This window comes from Thermobia domestica, chromosome 18 (genome assembly GCF_964235325.1).
Source record: "Thermobia domestica chromosome 18, izTheDome1.hap1.1, whole genome shotgun sequence".
Taxonomy (NCBI): Eukaryota; Metazoa; Arthropoda; class Insecta; order Zygentoma; family Lepismatidae; genus Thermobia; species Thermobia domestica.
In genome coordinates this window covers 136,385,353-136,398,099 of record NC_137471.1, presented here as the reverse complement: position 1 = coordinate 136,398,099, position 12,747 = coordinate 136,385,353, and the positions used below count along the sequence as shown (strand labels likewise).

Below are 12,747 nucleotides of genomic sequence, written 5' to 3'. Positions count from 1 at the left end.
TAACGCCAAGAGGTACCCATTACCCCAAGTACTTCGAGCAATCTCCCATAAAATTTATCACTCTCTTTTCCTCCTAAAAGTAGCAGAGAAGACAGTGGCGTCGATTTCTGAATAACTTTACGGGGACTCGTAGAGGAATGGAAATAGATGTTTGATTATCAAATTTTTGAGCATAGATCCAATCAAACACAACCAGACCGAAGGGAGGCAAGCAAAGTTTGGGGATACCCTCGTCCCTCAAGGATAGGCGCCCATGAGAGAAGGCAGGAGTTGGCTTTGAGAGAACCACGATAACTAGCCTTGTAGACTAAATTTTATTCAATTTCGAAACTTTTACTGTTCTTAAAAGCATTATAATGCTATAATTAAAGTTTAATTGTGTCATTTTCATTGAAAAATTGTGCATCCCCAAATAGTCCGTGGGCGCTTGCTGTGATCCTAAACCCATGTACAGGGATCCCTGTAAACATCTATATTAACCATTAAATGTTGAGCGATTGTACTCCGTGGCTGCAAATAATGTTTTCTGTAGAGTTGATAATCCTGTGTACTGCGTAATTTGCTTCTGTAGGAAATTCAAGCTGATGACCTGGAGATGAGAAAGTATATCTAGTTTTGGTTTAGTTTTCATAGTATTTGAAGGATTGAGACCATGTTTTACCGTACACACTCACAACGGTGTTAATTTTTCAATAGCGAACATTTAACGTTGAATGTGTCTTCCCTGAGCATAATGAGTACACACAGATAGTGTGAAATCATTTTTCCGCCTTCTCCGTTCACTTGATAGAAAAAACAAGATCAATTTCTTGTGAAGGAGCATTGATTCGAAAAAAAATATCACTTTAAACTGTCGATCCATATCTCATAATCCATGTGTGCAGGTGATGTGATGTGTGTGTGTATGTGTGTGATTGGGAGTGTTTTGTATATTTTATACATATTTTAGTATCATTATTACTGTATTACAAATTATGATCATTGCATGGTCAAGTGGGTGACAAGGCATGATTAGCCTTAACTTCGCCATGTAAAATAAGACTAAATAAATAAAATATAGCTGCTGGTATTGAAGAGGGAAGATAAACCAACAGGAAAAACCAGTTTTCTCCTAGATTTCCAGGTATATCTGTTGCTAATTCACAGTCGCTCAAATACGAACATACAATGAACAACAAAGAACTCAAGTAATTTTCATATACCTTTGCAGCATTCAAAAACAAAGCGTGTAACTCGATGTTGTATCACTATGTGCACGAGTGTTTTCTGATTGGTGAAAAGGAAAGTTGTTCTTTAAACTTCCTCAATATCTCTGTTGCAGCATGTGCATATATCGCTGTCACTGTAACGTGAACTACTCGTCTCAGTTGGTTGTAAACAACTTCAGACGACAACCACCAAGAAAAGGTCGTCAACTATCATCAACAATCACCCAGTAAAGAAGATCAATGAAGTCAGCAACATTTCGTGATAAAAGAAGTCACCGCACTGCACAAAGCATCAATCTCCACCGATTGATCGTCACTTCTACTCTCTACGACGTTTAGTCATTGCGAGATTCCATTCGCTTGGACGCTTATTCCTCGCAATAACATCACATTTCTCTAAGACGTCTACTCTCTGAGTTTTAACCTGCTTTTTAGGACGCACTTTCTCTGAGAGGTTCCGATATACATTCCTTGGCTGCAAGAGCCTTGTATTCTGTCACCCTAGGACGCTCGGTCTCTGGATTCCTACAATCTAAGAAGAACTTAGTATTTCAGACTATAATTATTATTACTGCACATTTAGGATGAATTTATAATAAAAGGTGATTGAAGAAAGTCCAAAATCCCGGTGAATCATTTTAAAGCTTACACTAAAAGAGAACCTCATAAGTTATGCCAATATTATCAATTGAAATTTCAAGTGATGGCACCGGTTTGTAACAGCAAGTACCGGTATATCTACTCGTATGGGAAATTATATTTTTCATCTATTACCTAAATCATTCAGCAAATGCAATGGAAATGGATGACACTTTTTGCTCTTAAGTTCAATTTTCCGATATGCTTTCTTCGGTTGTATAGCGTGTGAACATACGATACAAATAGTAACTAGAGTCGTACAAAATAAATAATTGAGCAAATAACGTACACATTCTATTCTATGAGAATATGAAAATTGACAACTTAAAATCTTACTTTTTTTCAAGTGAATTAACAACACCCGTGTAATGTTAGTTCGTGACACCACGACATGGCGCGCCCTAACTGTGAATATAGTGAATAAGCAGTCGCGGACAGACGACAAAGGATGGTCCTCCAGCTTGGGGGATTGGCGTGAGGTTAACAACTTCATTCTCTAAAATTATACTTGTTCAGAAACACAAACAGACGTCTCGGACTAGAACTGATAATTTGACATTACCTCAGCAAAGTAAAATAAATATGAGATTTGGAACATGGAATATAAGAAGTCTTTCAGGGCCGGATTTCCCAATACGCCCGGTAGGCCCGGGCCTATGGGCGCAAGCTCCCAGGGGACGCACGGCCGAGAGAAAAAAATATACAGAAATAAAAATAAATAGCCATAACTTAACAGTTTTTGAATTGATTTTAAAAAATCAGGATAATAAAGCATTCTGATTTTTAAGTTCATTGGAACAAATAATTGTTGGTAAAGTTCACCAATCTTTTGTTAATACATTAACGGTATTTTGTTAAGCCCAGAACCAAGTAAATTCCTCAAAAAACTTGCAATGATAAAATGGATAAAACTTGCAATGCATCGTGGAGTGGTGTTTAAGCAATTAACATATAGGCCTGATATAATTTTTTAATAAAGGGTTTTAGGAAAGTAACTTTAACCAGACTAGGGGGTGGAAAACATTATTGGGCCTAGGGGCGCCAAAATGCTAAATCCGGCCCTGAATGCAGGCGCGTTAAAATCCGTAATGAGTCAGTTAGAAAAAATACAGGATGCACCTACTAGAATTTCAGGAAGTAAGGAAGTAAGATGGAATGGAAATGGAGCAATGAAGTTCGGAAATTTTACGTTCTTTTACGGGGAAAGAAATAAAAATCACCAATTAGAAACAGGGTTTTCCGTTCACAAACGAATATCAGCAATTAAGCGGAAGCGGATTGTTAATCATTAGAGCAACCCACATTATGCTTTATTTGTTGTTTAATTATGCTTTATTGTTTTCAAATTATGCTTTATTCTTAAATTTCAATCATTGTTTTACATTAATCGTGTATAGTGTGTAATACTACTATACATTAAATATTCTAAATATCTTGATCTATTTATTGATATTTTATGCAACCAGTTTCTTTCATATTTAATGAAATTTCTGCTTAATGCATTGTAAAGAGATATGTTTTTTTCTCTCTTGTGTGCGCCTTAGAGGTGCATATATACAAACAGGAAAAGTAAAAGATGCCACCGAAAAGTACAGAAAATGCTCAAGTTCAAAAGGTACAAATAACAATATAGTGTGGAGTTCATGTGTACTATTCATTGTTGGCGGAAAGTTTTCTTCTTTTTTTTCCTTTTTTTCTTTTATCCACATCAAAGGATTACATCAAAAAGTTTACAGGAATAAAAATAAACTTTTCATTGCTGCATTGTTATGTTCTCAATGATTTTGCATTGTAAATATTGGTTTTAAAAAATATTAATACAGTATGTTAAACTTGCACTTAACAGAATTTTTCAAGAATTGTGCTATATATTCTAAATTATGCTTTATGCTTTATGTTTTATTTTCTAAAATTATGCTTTATTATGCTTTAAAATTAGTTTCTTCTGGACTATTAGACAACCAAAACCATGTTCGAGGTACCAACCATATGGGTAAATTACTGTTATGCTTTCTATGCTTTTGGGTTGCACTATTAATCATAGACTTATTATTATTAAGGGTCGATGATGTGATATTATTGGTTTAAATGTATCTGTCGTACAAGAAGATAAGGATGATGATATAAAATACATTATTTTAAGAAGAAGTAGAACGGGTATTTGACCAACACCCACGATACCATATGAAAATTCTATTAGGGGACTTCAATGCGAAGGTAGGACGAGAGGATATTTTCAAACCAATTATAGGAAATGAAACTCTGCATAAGGTAATGACAATGGCGTTAGACTTGTGAACTTTGCAACATTAAAAAAAGAAAAACTTATCGTGAAGAGTACAAAATTCCCATATCGCGATGTTCCTAAATATACTTTTACATCACTAGATAAAAAATACATAATCAACTTGACCAAGTTCTAATAGATAGAAGAAAACAGTCTAACATAACAGATGTTCGAGCGTTTTTGAGGAGCTGACTGTGACACTGATCACTACCGTAGAAGCGATAATAAGAGAGAGATTATCATTGAATAAAGGAAATATTCAATATATGAAAACAGAGAGATTTAATTTAAAGAAATTAGAGGACAGTCAAATAAGAAAGGAATATCAGATTGAAGTTTCGAATAGATTCTCGGTTTTATAAGTTTCGAAGTGCACTAGTGTTGAAGATACCTGGGTTGAAGTTAGAGATGGGATTAAAATTTCAGCGAAATAAAAATTTGGGCACCCGGAAATACGTACGAACAGACTATCGTTCGACCAGGAAATCACTAAACTAGTAGAGAAGAGAAAACAGGCAAAATTACGTTGTCTACAAAATCTGAACGAAAGAACTGCTCAAAATTTCGTTGACATCAGATGGGAAACTTCCGAAACTTTTAGAACGAAGAAACGCTATGTTTTGAAAGCTAAAAAAATGAACTTGAAGATAATAGTGAAAGCAAAAACATTAGGGACTGTATAAGGACATCAACGAACTAAAAAAAAAAAGACTACCAACCTCGCGCTTATATATTAAAGAAAGTCAACAGAACAATTCTCACTGATAAACATAGCCTCTTAAATGAATGGAAAGATTTGTGTGAAAGATTTGCTTAACAAGCAACCATATGCTAAAGTTCGTGGAGAAACGGAAATGCACGCAGAAGAACCGTATATTCTAGTGCCTAACCGAACAGAAGTTGAAATGGTTATAAAGAAATTAAACAAACACTATTCTCCGCGTGTAGACTAAATTCTGGCTGAGTTAATTTTAGTTAAAGGAGAAAAACTGTAGAACAAGGTACACAAACTCATTCTCCTTATCTGGAACAAGGAGGAATTGTCAGAAGAGTGGAAAGAATCAATCATTGTTCCAATTCACAAGAAAGGCGACAAAACTGGTTACAATAATTATCGAGGCATCTCTCTTGTGTCAACATCCTATAAAATCCTCTTAAATATTCTATGAACAACATTGACCCCATATGCCAGTGGTATTTGGTATGTGACATACCCTCCTTTCCGTTTGAAATTTGAACTTGCGTTCAAGATGGGGATTTTCAGAATGCTGGTCTTGTACCCTAAAAGTTGTCACCCTCCTCCATCACGTTCCATTAACATATTTTACATTTTCTGGTTAGGTTTCAAAATAAAAGAGTGTTCAAATACTTTTGGTTCACTGGGATATTTATTTGGATAACTATAAGCAGTAAATTAAAAAAAATGGCAACTACTTTTAAAAAGACAACTATGATATTTGAGCCCTACCTAAAAAATGGGAACATGTGTAAATAACGAGAGAAAAGGTAGAAAAAATAGAAGTGCACAATAATTACAAAATTGCTGGCTTAACCTTCGCGCTACTTATGAAGTATTACATATTAAGGAGCTTTGTATTTCGTACTTCTACCTTGTTATACACGTGAGAGGCAAGATTCCGATATATTTTCAGTAGTTATAGATTGGTTTTCTTAAATAAAATAATACATTTCTTTCGTAAATTTTACAAATCTCGGCTTACTTAAACTGAGACACATCTTCCCAAAAAAGAAAAATCAATTTAAAACAAAATCATAGTAGGCAGACCTGTTATTAAACGTTAATTTAGAATGTAAGAAATTAAATAATGATATGTTGATTAGCTATGTTGTAAATGCAGTTGTGTACTTATAATAATGATTGCTTTAAAAATAATGAAGGGTGAATATCTCCACAAGAAGGAAACTGACTTGTTAAACCTATCTTCTTATATCTTGAAACCAAACACGGATATTTGTTTCAAACTCTTTTGCCCCTTGAAAATATGTACAATTTCTTAAAGCTGCAATGTGACTGCTATTGCCCGCGGGACTTAATTTGAGGATGTCTCGTAACTAATAGCTTTAGCGAAAATGCTTTATCCTCTCTAAAAGGTGTAGTAAAAATGCTTTCTCGTCTTTAAAGGTTGTAGCAAAATGCTATCTTGTCTCTAAAATGTGTAGCGAAAATATTTACTCGTTTCTGAAAGATGTAGCTAAAATGTTTTGTGGTTTCTACAAGAGTAGAGAAAATTCCTTCTGGTCTTTAAAAGGTGTAGCGATAAAGCATTCTCGTCTCTAAAAGGTGTGGGGAAAGGCTTTCTGGTCCCTAAAGGTGTATCTAAAGTGCCTTCAGGTCTCTAAAATAGGCTTTTTCGTATCTAAGAGGTATAGGGAAAATACTTTCTCGTCTCTAAAAGTGTAGCGAAAATGCTTTCTCGTCCCTAAAAGATGTAGTGAAAAGCATTCTCGTCTGTAAAAAGTGTAGATAAAATGCTCTCTTGTCTCTAAAAGGTGTAGCGAAAATACTTGCTCGTCTCTAAAATGTGTAGCAAAAATATTTCCTTGTCTCTAAAAGGTATAGCGAAAATACTTTCTCGTTTCTAAAAGGAGTGTCGAAAAAGCTTTTCCGTAGATGCAACGGAAATACTTTCTCGTCTCTGAAAGGTGTAAGAAACACTTTCTCGTCTCTAAAAAGTGTAGAGAAATTACTTTCTGGTCTCTGAAAGATGTAGCCAAAATGCTTTCTCGTCCCTAGAAGATGTATCGAAAAAGCGTTTTCGTCTCTGAAAGGTGTAACGAAAAAGCTTTCTCTTCTCTAAAAAGATGTAGCAAAAATATTTTCTCACCTCGAAAAGTATATTTGTTTCTATTGCAAAAGCTCTGTATCCCTCCAAGCTGATGTAGTGGCTATCGCATGTGCCTTTCGTACATCCAGTCATGGGTTCGATTTCCGGTACGTGAACGCAAAAGTTAATTTTACAATCATGAACTTTCATTAAATCATCCGTCTACTTTAATTCAAAGGCATAATAGTGGGACGTTAAACTAAAGTGTTATGTCTCGTCTCGTCTCGTCTCACCAAATATGACGTAGCTTTAACGTGCAATTTTCTCATGGTATGAAATATTAAGGAAATAAAATAGTTTTTTCTTTATTGACAAATACGTAAATAGTTTTAATTTTGTTTAATTGGTTTTACCTATTCAATTTCGTTTTATATTCAAATTCCAGTAATTTTAGTTGCTGATATGCAAGTGCTAAAGCAGGACGATTTAAAAATATATTCTACATTTCTCACTTCTTCAAAACTTTTTTTTGGTAGGTATCGTTAAGAGCTAATCCCACTTGCTGGGAAATTGATCCTGTGGCAATCCCATAATGTATTGGGGACATTTTTTTCCTCCGTTCACGAGGTCCATCCGAAACATATTAGTCATGAAGTTTCCAGTTGAAGTAATCCTTTTAATCCTTCCACATATACTACTCTTGCATCACCTCGTATTAGATGGACTCTCATCCGCTTGGAAAATGTAATTAATAAATTGGAATTAAATTCACTCGCTCCGCTCTCAACAATTAATTAGTTCAAAACTGTGTTTGGAAAACTCTTTAAGCATTCCTTATTTTCAAAAACATATCATGATAGATGAGGGCAAAATAACTATATGATAAAGTCGGAAGCAAAACCGTAATACATCGTATATCCACTAAATCTACACTCAGTTTCAAACTAATTTAAATGCACCAGAACGAATTTTATCTTTTGCTGATCAGTAATATTCTAATAGTGTTCAGACTGAGAACAGTCCATGTTAAGAATGCAAGGGAACCGTTTCATCTTTTATATAAAACGATGCCTGGACGAAATGGCTCAGCTCAGTTCCCGCCAGGTGGGCTTTGTGGTGGATAATCGCTTGTGGGTGTTTTTACGGGGTCTTCCTGTTTCCTCCCATTTTCTTCATTAAAATATTTAATTCGTTATTATCATCACCATCTTCCTTAGCCTAAGAACATAAACATCGGACATTAATTTAAATATATAGTACCTATACTTTTCCTCATATCACAATTTATTTATTTATTTATTGCCTTTTTCCACTTACTTTAGAATACCTTGTGTTATTTTCCACGAACATCTCTCTTGGAACGCCCACCTCTCCAATTTTCAAGCTAACATTCGTTGTCGGATCAATTTTTTTCAGAGTTTAAAAGGCACTAACTGGGTCTTAACTCCAAATTCGTTCTTTATACATATGAAGTTTTTGTACGTCCTGCTCTTACGTATGGACATGTCGCCTGGTTATTGGGTCCACAGATGTTTTATGAGAAACTACATCCTGGAACGCCACGTTTTATGCGTTGCTTATTCCTTATCACAACGGACGTCAATACAAAAGACGCACCGTCGCACAAGTCTTCGCTCTCGTCACATTCAAAGCCGTATAGCAGACGCTCATCCGTTTCTTCATGAACTCTTAGGCCAGACTCCAGCTCTACCACGTTACGCATATTCACCGTTACATCACCTTCTTGCTATCCATGAACATTATTAGGCCACCTCTCACTATAACCCCGTCGTCCTTTCATCTATTGCATATAACTTTATGAATGCACTCCTTTGGTTTCTAACCAACAGGGCTTCTAGTGTTTGAACCCGCTCCGAGTAGCCCCAGAGCAGAAGATTAACACTCTCGTCGCAACAAATAATATACATGTGTTCTGTTACCTGCACATCATTTCATCATATATATTACATACCATGCTTAAGTCACCTTCTTCTTTATACCTAACCATATAAATACAAGGTGTTTGAAAAAGAACTTCCTAGTTTTAAGTATAAATTTAATTTGGAAATGAATGAAAACTTACATCAATGAGTACATATCATGAAAGAGAATTCCTTCAAGTTTTGTTTAATGTTGATAGACTTCAACGTGGGATCTATTTGTGGCCCTGCACACGTCGAGACAATATTCCACTTCTCGCCATGTATTCACCAACATTTCAGGTGTAACTGTTCCAACCGTCGTTAGTTTTTGCTGTAGGTGGTTCACCACCATACTGACGTCTAAAATTACGTTGCACTGTTATAACTGACTCAGTTTTCACAAGCCAAATAACACACTGCGCTTTCTGTTGCGGAGTACACATTGTTGCTGAGTTGCTCTGCACTGTACGCCTGCCTGGACTGAACTGAGGAAATAGAGGAAAAAAAAAAACAACAACATTGGTGCCGTCTCAAGGTCAAGCAGACCTGCCAACTGCAAAGCAGCCAAACTTGGAGAGTTGAATCAAACACCACAAACTAGAATAGTGTATGTCGCTTTGTACAGATTCTAGGACACATTAAAACTAGGGAGTTCTTTTTCAAACACACTGTATATCAATAAATAAGAAAATCCTGATACCCAACTCCCCCTAAAACTACCAATAAATGAATGCTCGTGGCCCAAGAGAAGGCATTACCTTCTGCAACCCGTTCATTTCCCGATGGGAATGAAATTGTACTTAAGAAAAAAAACTTTTGAGCGACGACAGGAGAGAGGAGAAATATAGAAATATGATTGTGAAAAAATTAAGTTTATGATTTTAATTGATTTACACATTTCATAGCTTCTACAATGCAGAGAAAGTCATATTTGGATGACTTTTCTACTTTTCCGATGTATATACACACTTACTTGTTTAGGGGCCATACCGAAGAAGAGTACTCAAACCGAATTTTAAACTTAAGATTTCTGTAAAATTCCCCAGTGTAATTTTTAGATTTCTATCCTACCTCCTAAAATTAAAGGCACAGTACTTAACTTCAAGATGAAAATAAATTTGCAAATATCTTCAAAGCGGTTTAAGCGATATTGTTTACATTTCATAAATTAATATTTGATTAGCAATCATGTGGTAGTATAAGTAATTTTTCTGGAAGAACTCAGAAGAGGGTTACTTCCTCTTGGAGTAATTTCTATTCGAGCAATTTTCACACACACACTGTATTCATATTGTACTATATATATATATATATATATATATATATATATATATATATATATATATATATATATATATATATATATATATATATATACGGAAGTTACAACATGAAACAAAATCCTAATCATGTTCAAAATTTTATTTCAAACACTTTTTAATTGTTTTCTTCTGACGATAAAATAGATAGCATTGATGCCACTTTTATATGTTGAAAAACAAATCTTCGTCCTCTTCGATCCTTAAAAGTGAAATTTTCCAAAACGCTGGGACACGTACAGGGTGGTGCAGGAAAACAGGAAAATTTTAATTGACGTAAAATGCACAGGAAATAATACATTTTACGATTCAGAGGCATGTGTAGAGTATGCCATGAACAATGCTATTACTTATGGCAGTTAAAGATTTATTTATTTAAAGAAAGAAGATAATTTAATATATTGGATGTATTCAATATATTAAAGCATATACATACAAAATTAAACAAACTAAATTATAAAATAACAATATACAAAATATTAGTGAAATAAAAGTATAAGAAAAAGTTGATTGCCACAGAAATGGACAAATCTAATTTCTTATTTGTGTTTTATGTATTATAACTTCTGTAAAGGATATCGGAATTAATAGATTCCCTTTATTAATACGAGAGATTAATGTACCCGGCATTCAGAGATGACAGGACTTTCAGAAGTCATGTCTATCTTCCGGTGTTGGCAAGGGCGCCGATTCCAGGGGGACCGGGCCCCTCAAAGCTCATGTGGGCCCCCGCATTGTATTTATGAATATACAATATTTGGCATAATTTGAATGCATAATTGGTCAAAAAATCCTCATATATGCCTTCTGCATCCGAATGCCCCCCTCCCCAAATTTACAGAAAAATCGGCGCCCTTGGGTGTAGGGCAGATTAATTCAATGCACTTATTTCTATATTGCATTTTTTTTTGTATTTCTTATGCAAAGTATAAAGAAGTGATAGAAAATGGGTCACATAAGCTTTCAAATGGCAAATTCTTATGTGTGAGCCTGATTCTCGTATTTTATTTATTTTTGTTTTCTTACCATAACATATAAAGTTTATAATTCTTACTTTTAGTTAACAATAGTTTTTTAAAAATACTTTTTGATACATCTACCAATGCTACTCCGAACCAAGCAATCTTTTTATAAGGGATAACATAATTCATTCACAACGTGGAGTACAGCAAGGCGACCCACTTGGACCAGCACTGTTCGCCCTAACAATCCATCACATTATTAAGGATATTAACACAGATTTAAATATCTGGTACTTAGATGACGGTACCATAGCTGGAAATATCGACGTAGTACTACGCGCTTTTAATAAAATTCGTCTAGAAGCTTCATCTATTGGATTGTTTCTTAACTCTGCCAAATGTGAAGTGAGTTTTCTGAGCGCCAGAGCTGATGTCCATGACCTTTATGAAAAGTTTAACGAAGTAGCACCTGGTATCAAACTCTTATCACCTACCAATGCGGAACTTTTAGGGGCTGCCATCTCTACCGAATCAAGGAGCAAAATTTTATTGGACAAGATATCAAAATTAGAATTCTTCTTTTCTCAATTATCAAAACTTTCTGCACACTCCGCTTATTATTTACTACGAGCTTCACTCTCACTTCCAAGATTACTGTATTTCCTCCATTGCTCCCCTTCTTGGCAGGATGATAAATTACTTGACAAATTCGACCACACTCTTAGAACAGGACTGGAATCCATTCTAAACTGTTCTTTGAAAGACAGTTCATGGTTACAAGCTTCCTTACCAGTTGAGAATGGAGGCCTTGGGATTCGTCGAGCCATGGATATCGCCATACCTTCTTTCCTCGCATCATTCTATGGCTCACGAGAACTAATTGGATCTCTTCTTCAACAGGAGGTTGACTTAGACTCGATTCGAGATGTACAAGAATGCACCGATAAATGGACTAGTTTGGTTGGAATGGATCCCCCACCTATCGACAAAAGACATGTTCAGTCTGTTTGGGATGAACCTATAGTCAAGCTTCGTTTATCTTCACTCCTATCATCAACTAATAACCCAGATGACAAAGCCAGGCTGTTAGCTGTCTCTTCCTCCAAAAACGGAGCATGGCTTCAAGCCCTACCTTCTCACACACTCGGGCTACACCTTTCTAATGAGAGCTTTCGTATTGCTACAGCTCTGCGCTTAGGTGCTAATATTTGTGAGCCTCACTTTTGTCCTGCTTGTAACGCATATGTTGATAATAAAGGATTACATGGCCTTTCATGCAAAAAAAAAAAAAAAAAAAAAGTGCGGGAAGACAATCTCGACATCATATTGTAAACGACATTATTTGTAGAGCCCTCGTTTCAGCGGGAGTTCCTTCAATAAAAGAACCAAATGGTTGTTGCCGCTCTGATGGTAAAAGGCCTGATGGCATGACCTTGGTACCATGGAAAAATGGAAAAGCACTAGTCTGGGATTTCACATGTTCCGATACGTTTGCTCCTTCCAACTTACCCCATTCTTCAATTCAGGCAAGTCTCATCGCCGCTCACAGAGAATCAGACAAAAGACTAAAATACTCAAACCTATTGGACAAATATTGGTTTGTAACAGTAGCAATAGAAACCAG

The 12,747-nt window shown here is 35.5% G+C and overlaps 1 protein-coding gene across 2 annotated transcripts in view; it reads right to left on the bottom strand.

The window, feature by feature from the left end:
• LOC145675647 (uncharacterized) overlaps positions 1-12,747 on the bottom strand; it is a 920,247-nt gene that overhangs the window by 178,988 nt on the left and 728,512 nt on the right. The window lies entirely within an intron of this gene.